Source organism: Corvus kubaryi, unplaced genomic scaffold (assembly GCF_017639235.1).
Source record: "Corvus kubaryi isolate FWS band 111438036 unplaced genomic scaffold, C.kubaryi_AGA036_p1.0 37256, whole genome shotgun sequence".
NCBI lineage: Eukaryota > Metazoa > Chordata > Aves > Passeriformes > Corvidae > Corvus > Corvus kubaryi.
Genome location: NW_024581076.1, coordinates 1,841,858 through 1,858,130, shown reverse-complemented (window position 1 = coordinate 1,858,130; position 16,273 = coordinate 1,841,858). Strand labels below are relative to the sequence as shown.

The window sequence follows — 16,273 nt, the reverse complement described above, 5'->3', positions numbered from 1 at the left end:
AAAAGTTCATGCTAGACATTAAAATCATGATGCTGTGAAGTCAATCAATTGCAAAAATAGTCTGGTTGAGTAATTAACAGAAGTAAAATGTTTCTGGATAGCGAGGGAATAAAGTCCTTCCCTGTCGTACTAGTGATGCTCATCATTCTCCAAACAGTGTTGAGCTGGTAGATTTATTATTGATTTTGACTCTTATTTATTAGCCTTTATACTGGTATTTACAGTCCTATGGATATTAAATTATAGGCTGAAGTTAATACTTGGAGCATAATGTTGGAACGGTACTTACCTTCTTTTATATGTCTGTACAACAGACATTCACACCTTTTCTAGACACTGAATATTCTCTCTTTAATCAGTGAAGCGAAAAAAGAATTTCTAGTGAATAAAAAACCACAAACCGGCAGCTCAGATTAATTTTTGTAGATTAATTTTGCCTCAAAGTGCCTTCTCCTATGCATTGATCAGGAAAAGGAATAGAGGTAAATGATTCAGAAGCTGATATGGTACATATCTAAGTAAGTATCTTAAGTTGTGTGAGATGAGTTCTGAGAAAGATTGTGTAAGAAAAATATTCAGAAAGAAAAAAATACACATAAACCCTGAATTCTCAGTTCACAAACTTAATCTTTATATTATTGTTCTCTCCTAAGAAGAGCAACAAAGGTGATGAAAGGGCTAAAGGGCATGACTTATGAGGAGTGGCTGAGGATACAGGTTTGTTCAGCTCAGAGAAGAGGCTGAGGGGTCACCTCTTTGCTGCCTATAAAAACATGAAGGGAGTGGAGAGGGAGGTGCTGTTCTTTGGTGGTTTTTTATAGGCTACAGGGGGAAGGCTGAAAACTGTGTCAGGAAGAGTTAAGTTGGACATTAAGAAAAAGTTCTTCACTGAAAGTATGAACAGTGATCAGAAAAAGCTCCCCAGGGAACTAGTCATGTCCTCTAGCCTGTCACTGTTCAGGAAGCTTTTGGACAATGCTCTTAGACATATGGTTTAACTTTTAGATTTCCCTGTATGGAGTTTGGAATTGGACTTGAAAACTCTTGTGTCCTTTCCAGCTCAGGATGTTCTACGGTCCTATGAATCTAATCTTACGTGATCATGCATTTGGATAGATTGACATTTCAGCTGCTATTTATATTTCATGGCTCACAGTAACATTTTGAATAGAGACTCTGCTAATACATATACAAAAGCATTGTACTTCTGCAGGATTTTGATCACAATTTTATGTACATGCTGGTAATTATCACTTTGAGTATTTCAGAATCTATTTAAAGACAGAATCAACACTTTCATTCATTTGATATGTTTTTGCAAATATTGATTCAGTTTTGATAGGGTTTAGTGGGAGATCAACTTCTGCTTCAAATGCCTACCTTAACTAAAAATGTCCTTTATTTCCTAGAATAATGTTTTAAATATTGCATGTTCCTGATATTAAAGCTGAAGTCTTCATTGGTACTTGACATCTATAGAAGGTAGTGAATTTTGGGATTTGTTCTGTGTTTTGATTAATTTTTTTTGAGCCTCGTCTTGTTTAAAAAGTGACTGCCCCATAACTATTCTGTTTTGTGGACCTACAAACCAATATTTACATTTAGTCTGCAATTAAATGACTCCTTTCAAATAACTTGTATGAGTTGCAGATCAGTAACTTACCCATGTATCTTTCCCAGCATGAAGCAAGATAATACAGAGCATTAAAGAAAGATAGTGTTTATAAAGTTGCACTTCAATCAACATACAAATTCATAGAAGTAATAAGAACATTTTTGCATTTAAAGACTCATTTAATGTGATTTTTTTTTTTGTGGTCTTGATTTCCAAGGAATATCCTTTAAAACAAGTACAGTTATGTGTCATATGGATTATGTATCATATATAATTACCTGTGAACATTCATCAAAATTTAGTAAGTGCACTTAATCACCTGAAACTCTAATAGACAACAGTTTAAACCAATGATTTTTTATAAATACTTAGACCACTGTGTAATTAAATTTTCACTGTTTTCATTGTACAATGTGTAAGTGTATGGTCATACAGTATCCAGGTAGCATACACATATAATTGCAGCATTGCTAAGATTTACCTCAAATATGCAAAACCAAAGATTAAAAACCTAACTTTAATTATCAAAATGTATAAAAGATTGCAATCAAACAACTAACTATCTCTTCTCTGGACATGCGTAAGGCACCTTTCTTTAACTTTCTGGTTTCTTAGAAGCAGTAAGCTAGAAGTGAAGCTGCTAACTTTGTTACAAAGAGTATCAATTCTAAATTGCAACTCTTGCTTGAGTTCCAACAGAAGACAATATGAATTAGCAAATATTTTTGTGGAAAGTACCCTGTTGCAACTTCTGTCTGCTTTCCTGTTTCCACCGATTCTTACTTTCTGTCTCCCTTTGCATATTAGAGCCTTTCTCTATACTTCCAGATTATCTGATTCTGGTGCACCCTTTCATGATATTTACTACATATTCTCCTCTCTCTCATCCTCTCCTCTGAACTTTGAGACAGGGAATGTGGCTCTGTTAACTTGGGAGTTGAAAGGCACCATGTGCCTCTCCAGGCAGAATAATCAAAACATTTGTGTATCCTTGCTCAGAGCCTGTGCCTAAGTAAAATTGTGGGGAGTTCTGACATGCTGTCTCACCATCTACCCACTGGACTGTGTCTACAGATGGCAGGTATAGTTTCAGAAGCTTTGCATGCTACGTAATTAAGTCCTGGGTAGACCATGGAAATAACCTTTTGGGACTGTGATTTATTATATTTCTTTTGCAGTTATGGCAGCTTATACTTGAAAGTGACCCCAAGACAGAGATAATTCAAATGTTGAATTGGAATCTTTTTACTGAAATGAGAATTTAAGAAAGCAGATGACTGGAATATCTGTCTGGCAATACTCACTTAAGTCCATCACTGAGCATTTAAATACACAACTTTTCTTCAAAACTTTTCTTCTTCCTAAACTCTACCTGATTTTATGTAGAATTTTTTGTTGAGCAAGCAGAAGTGTACTCGAACAAAGGTGCTTCTGCAAGTATATCATCAGCACATTGTTTTCTTTTCACTTTCACAGGTAACGTCACAATTAAACAGCTTTAGTGCATTCTGTTACACAGACCAGAATGGTCACCAGTCTGTCCTGTATAACATCTTGCATGCTGTACAGTCATGAATGATTTTTACACTGCTAATTAATTTGTAATGCTAATATTTAACAAAGGATGATTTTTCCAGCTGGAAGCAAAGTTATTCCCTAATCCCCATCCTCCCTAACACCACCACAATCATGTCCCTCGAGCTGATATCATGAGATCTTTATCATCTCAAAATGATGTTAAAAATAAGCAGATGGGACATCATTTTAATATCTTATCTGGACGATAACATCTCCCAGTAGTGTAACTGCCCTCCTAATATTGGACCTTGACATCAACACTCTGCAGAAACCCACTCCCAATGTGCAGTACTTTCTGTGCGCCCTCATTAGAGGTCTTTTGTTTTCCTCCTTTATTCAGAGTTTCATCATGACAACTGAAAGTGACATTTGAAAAGCTAAGAGGATTTTACATAACAGGACCCCTATTGTCATTCTCCATTTCCTTTCACTTCGAACACATTTGCTGCATTTTCATTATGTAGGAGATCATGCAGCATGTCAGTGCACAAAGTCTCTTCCTTCCTGCCGGCAAGATATAAGAAGAATAAGTCTCAGGGCCAGAGAGTTATTCTTGCACAGAATACAGAAATGCCTTTTATTAAGGGAGGCTAACAGCCTATGCCAAAAAACTAGTTTGACATGAACAGAGCAAGAAACTAAGCAAAAGATTATGAATTTTGTCATATAGAATGTTCATTATGACAACAATGCAACTCGATGCAGAGAAGATGCAAAAGAAATATAACTGACTATGTTAACTGGCACAAAAGACCTACAACTATAACAGAAGTTTGGGGCTCATGTCTCATCCATCACCTCTTAAACAGGTTGAAAAAAGGGCACTTAGATGTGGACAGAGCATGGAGAAAATTTTGGGAAAATACTTCTGAGAAGAGGAAAATTATTAGGCTTTTGCATTTCTCTGCAGATTCTATCTTTATGATTTAAAGAGCTCCTTGACCACCAGTTTGGTGCTCTAACAGGACTGAAAATGAGCAGTACACAGTAGTGCTGAACTAATTGAAGCCCTGCTGAGAGTCCTGTAGAATCTACTTTGCCCCTGCTCCACTTGTGAATTCTTTTCTGTTCTTCCCCTTCTTCTTTACTAGGAAAAAAGAAAAGTCTGACTGTTTAACCAGCAGCACAGGAGTAGATAGATTCTGTCTCTCTATAAGAAGAAACAAGCCCAAACAGAGTATCTCAGATTGAGGAAAATGGAGGAGGAACCAAAGTACAAAAGTAAAATCTGTTGCCAGTCTGTTGTCAAGGCCCTGATAATCTGAGGATATAAACATAAACCCATATGTCCTTCTATGTCCTCTGTATTTCCTACTGCTCCTCATTTTCCCTTTGAATTTGTCTTTGAATGTCTCACCAAATAGGAAAAGTGAATCTAAGTAGCAGAATTATCATATTCTTACCTGCTACAATGATAGAAGGTGTAACCGAAATCCCCAACCTCTAAAGGGAATTTAACAGATTTTGATTTATTGCTCTTCCCAGCCATCTCAACATACTCAGTGCTGCCTTCTGATCATTTTCTTTGTCTGATCTACCTAACACATGTACACTTTGTGATTTTCCAAGCATTCATAAATACACAAGTGTTCTTGCCATCTCAACCGTGCAATTTATGATCTCCTCAGAAGTCTGAATCTTGTCTGTTTAATGCTGTACTAAAATAAATCCCATTTGTGATAGTATAGTCTGCTAATATCTGTAATAATCAGATTACCACAAGTGATATTCCACAAGAGAAGTCCCTGATCAAAAATAATTTGTGCCTACTTTCCTTGATGACACCAATTTACGGTCCAGGGGGTAAATCACAGAATAGTAGATTGGTTTGGGTTGGAAGGGACCTTAAAATTCATCTAGCTCAAATCCCTTTCCATGGGTGGAGGCACCTTCCACTAGACCAGGTTGCTCAGATCCCAGTCCAACCCGGCCTTGAACACTTCCAGGGATGGGACATCCACAACTTCCCTGGGGGACCTGTGCCAGCGTCTCACCACCCTCACAGTAAAGAATTTGTTCCTAATATCTAATCTAAAACTAGCCTCTTTCAGTTTAAAGCCACTTCTTCTTGTCCTATCACTGCCTTCATAAAAAGTCCCTCTTTAGCCTTCTTGAAGAGAAGAGATAGAGTGAGGGGTGTGCTTACTTCCTATCCATTAGATATTTGGGAGCATTACTTAGTAAGGAATGATTCTTTATATTGATACATATATACTGGAATTTTCCCAGACTATTTATGAAAATCATGCGGCAAATACAACCAGGTCCTGAAACAACTGACTGTTGTTTATTGCTTTAGGTTTCAGGTTACAAAATGAATTTTGATGCATGGTAAGTACAACTCTAAATATACACAATATCACCAAAATGTTTTGTGGTCCCAAACCCAATGTCCCACAGTTCCCACGATAGTCTGTAAACACTATTACCTTTTCCAGGTAATCTTTAGTCTCTTTCAAAAAATAGGCAGAAGAAAGTAGTAGATAAATCTAGTTTGTCACAATCCATTTTATATATATATATATTTGGGGGTTATATTTGGGTTTTGTTTTTTGGTTTGTTTTGGTTTGTTTTGGATTTTTTTGTTTGTTTATTTGTTTTATTTTACTTTATCTTTTTAGTAGTCAAGTCCAAGTCAGCTATTGACCTCAGATTAATGCTGGCTAACAGAACTGTAATTATCCAGGTAACACATCTTGGTTTTCTTCTAATTAAATAGAACACACTCAGTCTTCTCACTTTTCATTCAGAGTTTTACAATGACAAAAGGTTTTTTTATTTGAAATTTAAGCACTTGGACATCTATAATTAGTGGAGATGACTGGATTTCATTTAAAGAAAAGAGTTCAGGTCTCTCAATGGACCAGTACTCAACTATGTATTTTCAAATGCATCCCAAAATCTCAAAAAGGCAGACAAGCAGCAAAGAAAGCTAGGAAGTATTAATTTATTTTTATATACATGGGCATATATTGTAATATCTATTATAAATAAATAACAAGTATCTATTATCAATATAATTTATATATTATATATATATATTTAAAACTGGTCACTCAAAAAAATTATCAATCCTTTCATGTAGTACATGAAACAAAAATCATGACCTTATAAAGCATGTCCTTCTCCTCTCTTTGTCTTCTGTTTTTTGTAAATCATGAATTTTTTTAGTTTCTGCTAGTCTGTGTATCTCTTTTTTTGCTTTCTTCACTGATTGCCTGAACAGAGACTATGGAAATTATTTGGAATTGTTTATGTCTGTCTCACTCTAATTATGTCTTCTAACATCTCTTTTAACAAATCTGATTTGTGTTGGTATACATGGAAAACAGAAGACGTTTGGAAAGAGTTATTTGAAAAACGTGTCATTATATATGCTCATGCACAACTCTGCTTTTGCCTCCATATTATCTGCTTCCAAAGAGTCATCTTTCCCTCAGACTGTGCTTCCTCAGTTTAGATTCCTCCTTAGATTCTCTCTGAACCCAGTTTCATTTTTTTTCTCAACATTTTGCTGTTGCACACTGCTTTTCCACTCTGAAGTTTTTTAATTGAATCAATATGTCAGCAAGCTTCTTTACCCTACAATAACTGCTACATTTATAAATACTGAACTTCCAAGTCAAAATGAGAAGACCTTCCCCCTGTTTTATTAATTGTCCTGCTTTCAGTGGTATTTTATTTCTACAACGGTGATATAATTTTCAAACACAGGAGTGCTGACAACTTAAAGGAACTGCCTTTTGTGAAGAGATTTCACTTTATATATAAATTTCTAAGTCTGGAAGAAAACCTCAGGTGGATTTACAATTCATTCAGATTTCTTTTTTCCACCATCCTTGGTTGCTAATATATTCTTCCAAGCAATTTATATGCAAATATCTATTTAAAGAAAGGAGAGTGAATGAGGTAAACAGACAAGCTGCACCACATACATTACAGTATATTTTCTTAAAAATTTTCCTTTCAGCTAAAACAGTGGAAAGAAATAGCAGCACCAGTGGCTCTGATGTAGGACATGTTGGTCTGTTTCCACACCACTGCATTAGAGAGCAAACCAGGGGGCATGCAGAGCTTTTGGCCAGGTGAGATGTAGTACCTTTGTACGTTTGTACATGTTCTCAAGCCACCTTTGGTCAGTTAAAGTCCACATGGCAGCTGTGGTGACCTGCATGGGCCACATCATCCCTACAGGCTGCATAACCCCTAATGCACTTAGGTTTGGGGTTAGCCCATATAATCTGTACTTAGTGCCTGAGCTAGTTTTGATCTAGCTTACCATCGCTGCAATCGCACTTCTGATTGCAGCAGGCTCGTGGTTCTTCATCGCCATTGTATAAGGTAAAATGCTGAACAGATTTCTTAAAGCAGTGGGATAAAGGGGAAGAGATACCTCTAAGGTTTGATTCTCAGGGGAAATATGGGAAACAGATGAAAATGAGGCTTTGGAATTTCACAGAATCACAGAATATTATGAGTTGGAAGGGACTCACAAGGATTGACTCCAATGCTTAAATGAATGGTGCATATGGGGATCAAACCCACAACCCTGGCGTTATTAGCACCATGCACTGACCAGCTGAGCTCATGTACCAACACACACAAATTCTTTATCCATCTATATCATACCTGTACACATAAGATCAAAATGCAACTCTATATACTAAAATGAGCTGTGATTCAGGAATGAAGCACAAGAAACACTGACCAAGTTTCTCAGAAAAACAAAACAAAACAAAAAACCAAAATAATATTCTAAATTTTGTCAGCTTTGAGAACTACATAAATACAGTATATAGTCAGCTTTGCATGTAGTGTTACTGAAACTGCAATTAAAACAGCAATGATTCCTTTCCTTATTCTCACTGAGGAATGAGTAATAAATGAAACTAGTCCTTTTAGAACATGTAGTAGTTTCAAGATGATCTTTTCAATTTGAGAATTGATAACTCCGGATTTTTTAGTTGTTTCTCTACTAACATGCCAAAACATATCACATGCCACATGATGTGATGCTGAAAAAGAAAACACCATTTCTGAGTCCAAAATGTTCCACTTTAGAAGAATAATAAAAAAAATATGATGAATATATTAGCAACCAAGGATGGTGAAAAAAAGAAATCTGAATGAATTGTAAATCCACCTGAGGTTTTTTTCCAGACTTAGAAATTTATATATAAAGTGAAATCTCTTCACAAAAGGCAGCTGAAGTCTTTTGGGATGATGTTTTCTACTTCTACATTTATAAATAAAAAAACCTGACCCTGACCCTTATGTTTAAGCTACAGATATAAATGGTGAAGAAATTAATGACATTGAGCTGCTGTCAAATCTGTGTTACATGATCATTAAGCCTTCTCTCCTAAGGTTCTAACCTGATATCATTCCTTCGAGTTCCTTGAAAACATAGCTGGGAGATCTTATCTCTCATCCTCAGAAAATCCTTAAATTACATTTTTATTTTTGTAGTATTTCTTTGAAATATTTTTTTGGTAAGTAATTGTGCATCTGAAGCATCTTTTCTGTTACAGTTTAAAATTGCTCTTTCATAGTCGTGGTTTTGCATGATTGTTTGAATTATTTTACATCGTAGGGTGAGCAATTGTATTTGATGCATTTGAGAGCTCACTCTTCAAAGAGTTTTTCAAAGGCACCAAGAGCCCTGAAAATTTAATACATTATTTTGAAACACAAAAACCATCTGAGCATTAGATAAATTAAAAAAAAAAAAAGAGAACACCTCCCCCTCCCCCCAAAAAAAACCCCAAAAACCTAGACTAAACAAAACCCAAAAGTATGGTTTAGGACTATTTTGGCTTTAATTTTAAATTCAGGGCCTGATTTCCCTCTTGACAACATGGAGATGTAGTGTGGGAATACAAATAAGCTGGTGATATTGTAGGGCTGTTCTTGATGGATGTCAGTTTTGCTTTTTGTCTGCATAGAAGTAGGATTGAACAGAATTAGTTCCAAATGTAATGAAGATAAATCTATGCAATGGAAATGACTTTGATTTTTTTGAACAGGATAACATTACTTTTATTTTTTACAATTCATTATTTTTTGAATTCTTCTATGAACAACTTATGTTTATGCTTCCATATGGAAATGCAACTTTTCATAGTCTAGGGATTACATTTGGTTTTATAATTTTAAGGCTAAATGGCAAAATTGAACTCGATGAAAGTTCAGTGCTGTACTTGGTTTGCATGATAAGATTTTGGTAGTGATCAGGCTACAGGGATGGATTCTGTGATGATCTTGTGTGTCAAAAGAGCCAATGCCAGCCAGCTCCAAGAAGGACCCACTGCTGGCCAAGGCTGAGCCTATCAGTGATGGTGGTAGTGCCTCTGGGATAATGTATTTAAAAATCACACAGTGTAACAGCACCCAAAAGTGAGGAGTGAGAATGTGGGAAAGAAACAGCCCTGCAGACGCCAAGGCTGGTGAAAAAGGAAGCGGGGGAGGAGGTGCTCCAACTCAGTCCATGGTGCAGAACATGGTGAGTCAGGCTGTCACCCTGCAGGCCATGGAGGACCCCATACCAGAGGAGAAAGATGCCAGAAGAAGGCTGCGACCTGTGGGAAGTCTGTACTGGAGCATGGCAGCCCATGCTGATGTTCCTGGTAGGACCTGTGGCCATGAGGGGGGACCTATGCTGAAGTAGTTCATGAACTATAGCCTGTGGGAGGGACTCATTCCTGAGTTTTGAAGTTCTTGGAGGATTGTCTCCCATAGGAGGGACCCCAGGCTGGGGCAAGAGAAGAGCATTGAGTGTCACCAAAACCACTGGGAAAATAAAACTCTCTAACACTATGATTTCAGTACTAGAAGGCAGGCATTGCTTTATTTCGGCACCAAGTGCATGGAGGAATCGCTCCTCTTAACATGCACACCAATTATCAAAACTTTTAACTATTTATACATTTTAGCAAACAAAGAAATTGTTTGTTCATTGACTACAAGTTCTCTTATTAATTAGCATTTTATCTTCTATTGGTTAATGATTCTCTTGCTTCTCATGCTAATTAGTCTGCATGCTCAGTCTTTCTCTTCTTTTTGGTCAGTGGATTTCTCAGATCAGTGATCTGTGGGCTGCTGGCTGCAGACTGCCCCTACCAGAATTACCTTTTACCCACTTGGAGCTGATTCCAGCAGAATTACTGACCTGGTTTTACTATTTTTTTCCTCATCTTGGGAGAACTGCCAAATGTTCTTGTGGTCCATAAACTCCTCATTTCCTCCCAAGCTTTCTTAGCTCCTCCCCCTAAGTCAGATCTCGTTGAAGCATGTCAAGCCCTAAACTTTGATTTGTTTTTCTAACACATGGATATCACTTAGAGCTTGCTTGTTAGCTGCTATCTGTTTCATGGATTAAATCTCCCTTCTTGTTGATTAGGCTTGTAAGTTATAAAGATGAAACATTAAAGAACATCCTTAAGAAAGTTTTTACATATTCCACATTTTGCAACAACTAGGAAGGACCTTGTTTCTCAACCCCCTTCTCATTTCCTGTAACTCCCTGAGCAAATGGTTAACTATTTCTGACTCTCGAGATGTCAGCATCACTAAGACTAAACACTATTTGTCACAACTAGAGTTTTTCCCAACAAAAGGAGTCCCCCTTTGAGGAGGAAGGAGCAGGAGACACAGCTGTGATGAACTGGCCGCAAGCCCCATTCCCCAGTCCCTTGTGCTGCTGAGGGAGGGGAGGAGGTAGAAACATCAGGAGTGAAGCTGTGCTTGGGAAGGAGTGAGGGGTGGTGGGAAAGTCATTTAAGATTTGGTTTTATTTCTCAACCTACCCTGATTTGATTTGATTTGTAAGAAATTAAGCTGATTTCCCCAAGTCAAGTTTGTTTTGTCTGTGACAGTAATTGGTGAGTGATGTCTCCTGGTCCTTTTCTCATTCTACCAGCTTTTTGTTATAACTTTTCTCCTTTGCCCAGCTGGGTAGGGGAGCGATGGAGCAGCTTTGGTGGGCACCTGGCATCTAGCCAGTTTCAACCCACCACAAGGGCACTACACTTATTTAAGGTCACCCATTTCTCAGAATTTTTTTATAAAAAGACAGCTTTTAAACATTCGTTGTACTTTTAATGTGTAGAAGGAGTCTGAAATTTATAAACAGGATGAAAAAATTGTTTTGGGTTAGACAAATGCAGTCTAGCTTAGTTGCCCAGGCTTCCTTGCCTGCCTGGCCTTTAGCTTTCAGCCTGAAGGGCTTGACCCAGGTGTCCCCAGCTTCCTAAGTCACAGCTTCCACCCCTGTGCAGATGCAAGTCTGAAATACAGTTTGCTGCCTGTCCTTGAAAACAGGAATTAAATCTGTACATGTGGTAAGCTGAGTTAAGGTCTACTGCTTATCTTATCTCCATTGACTTTAACAGGAGGTTGCACACGTGCACATGTTGGCAACTACTGCTTCAAGAATCAGAGCTTTGATCCCTATTGTACTGTTTTGTGTTAACCTCTGGCTCTTGAAATGTCTGCTCCCCCGTGCAACTTCTTTTTCCTCAGTCCTACCATCTTCAGTCATTTCCATAAGAAGTTCTTCCTTCTCCATCTGTACTCCTGGAACTAATGGTTTGCTAAAAAAATTTTTACTCCAAATCCTTGTGGGATTAGCAGCTCAGAAAAAAAATGCAGATTTTGCCAGATACATGACATTTTATCACACATCACTTTGATAAAGATTTTTACCACATCTGGCAGCTCAGAATATGCAGGAAAATTTCTGCTGCAATTGAGCAAATTCAGTTCCAATCGCGCTTAAGCATAAGAAAGCAATAGGCATGCAACTCCTGCTCTGTTCTTTAGTTAAACATGAAAAGTGTGCATCTCAATTTTTCTGTAATCAATACCCACTAAAATGAATCACATAAAGTTAGCGGAACAGATTATTTTCTCAATAATTATGTCTTTAAACATATGTTTTGGCCTTATCACCCCCTTTTTAAGTAAAACAAAACAAAACAAAACAAAACATTTTAGGCATAAAGAAAATAAAACCATCATGAAAAACTATCAGACACTTTCAAACAAATTACAGAAGCTGCAGAACAAAACCTATATACCTAAAACGTTTAACTGCAAATGTAAACATCAGAATTGCTGTTTGTAAATAGAAATATCCCAATATAAATGCTAAAAGGTTTGCCACATGAATAGCTCTAAATGTACCAATAAACTCATTAGGTGAATCAGAAACTTTCATTTTGCCATCAGTCTTTATTAGTTGCAGTCAAGTTCTGGTATTGAATCACAGTAGATTAATTCAGCTCAGGTCACAGGTATTTACATGCCTGAGCACTTTGTCATGTAGATAGATTAATCCACTTGCAAAAATTCAAAAGCATGCCTATAGGAGAGGTTAAAAATCCCCAATCTTTTTACATCACACATTTAAGCACAAATTACTTTACAAACTACTGCAGACTTCAGGCTACTGTAATATTTTATATTCATCCTTCTCTATTAAATATATCTATGAGACAACTAGTTAAAAGAAATGCAATCAGAAACCCTCTCCAAAATTATACTTCTTTAGAATAGAAAAAAAGTGTAGACTAACCGTTGGGAAAGAAAGATTTTGGCAACGAACTGCTTCAGGAAGAAAGCACAAATACATACACCTGTCATTCTCTTTCTGTACTGGAAGTTAGAGCCATGTAAGTGATGCATTGGCTGTCCCAAAATTTTACATACTTATTTCCTGAAGTCATTGTTTCTGGTCAATAGCTACTCCTAGTATCTCAAAACAAATATCACCTTCACTAGACATGGAAACAAATATCACCTTTGTTAGTCTTTCCTCAGGGTTACAGTCTTCTTATCATTGAACAGGCTGCTTCTGTTCAGTTTTGAGGGTATTGAGATCTGCACATAACAATATTGCCTTAGAACCTCCACACTGGTATGGATTAGTGGAAAAGACTGATCACTACAAATTAAATATTGAAGGTGGATTTTTTTTTGATTGAATTAATATAAAATTATTTTTCAATGCATTATTTATTCAGTAAGAAAGTTTGGATGACAGTATATTACTTTGGTTTTTAGGCTGTCAATCCAGGGTACACAAAATGCCTGCTTTTATTTTTAGTTTTATAGCCACATGAATACCATAGATAAAGAAAAGATGACTTGTACAATTTTGCTGGCAGTATTAAACCATCAGATATTTTTCTTTAATGAAATGGACAGATCTGACTTACACTGGATCTCACCAGTGAAATAGCTGGTTAGTGCATGAATGGAAGACCTCCAAGTAAAGGGCACAACAGCTGAAATCCTGGCCTGGAAGAGGAACAGATACTCAGTGAGTTCAGAAACTCAGTGAGGTTAAGATTTCATCTGGTCAGTTTTCTCCAAATTTACCACTGTCTTTGTAATAAGACAAATAAGTTCCTAAACAACTGTATTATTAGCAGATGACTTTTTGCAAAAGCTGATGAATTTGAATGGGTCCTGATCAAATTTCTTTCTGAGTAATTGTAAGCTGTCCTCACACATTTGAATTAACCTTTTTTATTCATACTCTCATTTTTCTCCCTTTTGCAAACAACTGTCTTACAGTATTGTCATGCATAGAGTTTATGTCTTTTGTCTGCACTTTGAGTGCAATGGCTGTCTTCCTGTCTGTCATCTGTCTATTCATTCCCTTTAGCATCTGTGTAAGTGAAGATCCAGTTTCCCAACAGATGATGCAGTAAGAAGCTAAATCTAGACATTTTTTTACTTCCAACAGCAATCAATACAAGCTCAATAAAGAATTTATAGTAGGAATCTCCTTTATATAAATATCTCTCTTTGGGGATACAATTTCTGATAATCCATTTTTTTCAAACTTTAATATCACCAGTCTAAATCTATATTTGGAGCAGAGCTTATGATCAACTGTATAATATTGCAGGTGATATGGCTTTAGTGTGTATTGCTTCAGTCTGCTAACAAAATCCAGCTTTTTTACAGGAGATCTTAGTGCTTTCAAAGGCATGAGAAATCTGAACAACTGTATCAGCCTCTGATGTAATCACTGAGGTCAGTGACATTCAGGCTAGAAGTCCACTGAAAACAGTGACTAAGTTTGCAACAGTGTATTGGTTATCACGTTCCCTGTTAGGATAACTGTATTGTTATCCTACTGATAACAATGCTGGGCAAAGCAAGTATGAGCTGTGAGATAAAGATTAATTAAGAGGAATACTGGGCAAAGCAAGTATTAAGTCATAAGTAGAATGAGTGGGAAACATATTATAATTGTAGTGAACTGTCTAGGGGTGGAATTTGGTGTAGAAGTTGAATGTAATTTTGATAATAATTCTTAAATGTGTCTTCATAGAGGTGAGAGGTGAAGAATGTCATAGGTTAGCAAGCATAGTCCCGGAAGTGATGTTCTTGCTAAGGGGTGCTTACAGCTTCCTCTGGGACCTGACAGAACCTATCAGCTGGCCAGTTTGAATATGGACAATTCTCTAAGCCACTTAAAGTTGTGACCGCCTCTGTGATCCACACTTAAGAATAGACAAACTCCCCCCCAAGCTCTCTCTCGTTTCCAGCGCTGGGACAGGTGGCTGCGGGGCCCGTGTGGGGGCCAGCGGGCCCGGCCAGGCTCTGCTTGGGCCAGGCCGGGCCGGGCCACGGCCATCCTGGAGCCGATAGACCTGTTCCACATGCAGAAACAGCCCCCCACCCCCCGCCTCCCCCCCACAGCCCTGCTCTGTGCAGCCAGAGCGGCTCAGCTCCCCTTCTCCACTGTGGCCAAGATTCAGCTGAAGCTGCCCTGCCGTCCAGCAAAACATCATGTGAGCAACAGCGATAATCAACATTCCAGCTGCAAGGCCTAGGTGAGATTAACCTTTTTAGTGCTGTGAAGAGCTGAAAACCTGAGGGAGAAGAAAGAGGAGATGCTTAAAGCTGAAATTCTGTTGTAAAGCTATGATGTATCAGAGTACCCATTGTAATTTCATGAAGGCATGGGGGGGTGGAGCATTGAACTTGTACTTGTGAGCAAAAGCACCTGCGCTGAGATAGGCAGATGCTGAAGCAGCTGTAATTTCATGAGAAGTTTGAACAGGGAGAGATGGAAGCGATGAGGACTTTTGCTCCAAATGGAAAAGGAGAAGACCTCAGTTCCTAAAGGTGCTCCCAGAGATAATCCTAGAGATGAAGATGAGGAGGACCCTTTGCTCACAGGGAAGGAGGAGGACCTCTATTCTTAGAGATGAAATGCTCCCAGAGATGGGTGAAGAGAACTTTTGTTTCTGAACAGCTCAACCTTAAAATTGCACCCCAGTAGCTCAAGATTGGACCCTTGAAAGCAGTTGTGGGGAAAGCTGTAAGTCATGGGAGGGGACTCTCACATGATGCAAGCAGAGAACCAACCCAGGCGGCTGTCTCGTTGTGATAATTCCTCCATAGCACAAGCAAGAAGAGACTCCTCTTCCTAAATGGACTGAACAAGGTTATTACGGAAGTGGTAAACAGATTGAACATCTCAAGGGTTGTCTTTTTACATTGTCCGTGGGAGAAGGGAGGAAGGTGGGGGGAGGAGAAGAGTTCTGAAGGTGTGAAGGTGTGGTATTACTTTTTTTTTTTTTCCCCTCTCTTAGGTCTGTTAATAAATTTCTTTATATTCTTTCAAGTTTGGTGCCTGCTTTGCGTTTCTCCTAATTCTTATCTCACAGAAGGTAAACAGTGATGAGTATTTTGGACCAAACCAGTACAAACAGCTGTGTTATCAGTTGGAGAACAATAAGGTTTGTAAGCCAAAAATTGGAAAGTCAGGGAAATATGAAGGATGTCTCTAAGAAATGAAGCCTGAGTAAAGGTGGATTAATGACACATGTAAGGAAAAAAGTAGCAAATCTGAAATATACTTTTTCAAGCATAGTATTTGCAAAGTTACTCCAGAAAATGGGAGCTATCTTACGGCTCTTTGGTCTTGACTCCTCTTTTGAAGTGTGAAGCGTTTCATAAGCGCTGCTTGAGTGGGTTTGTGCAAAAAGCTGCTTTCTTGCAATTCTTATGAGCATATTGAGAGTCTGATCAGAAAATTTGTTATTCAAAGTAGGCAAT

General features: G+C 37.8%; 1 long non-coding RNA gene across 1 annotated transcript in view; it reads left to right on the top strand.

The window, feature by feature from the left end:
- The window catches only part of LOC121662530, an 89,727-nt gene extending 75,128 nt beyond the window's left edge, over positions 1–14,599 (top strand). Inside the window, exons 4-5 of the long non-coding RNA XR_006015318.1 lie at positions 5,493–5,524; positions 13,863–14,599. This is a non-coding gene — a long non-coding RNA (uncharacterized LOC121662530). The remainder of the gene's footprint in view (positions 1–5,492; positions 5,525–13,862) is intronic.
- Positions 14,600–16,273: the final 1,674 nt, after the last annotated feature.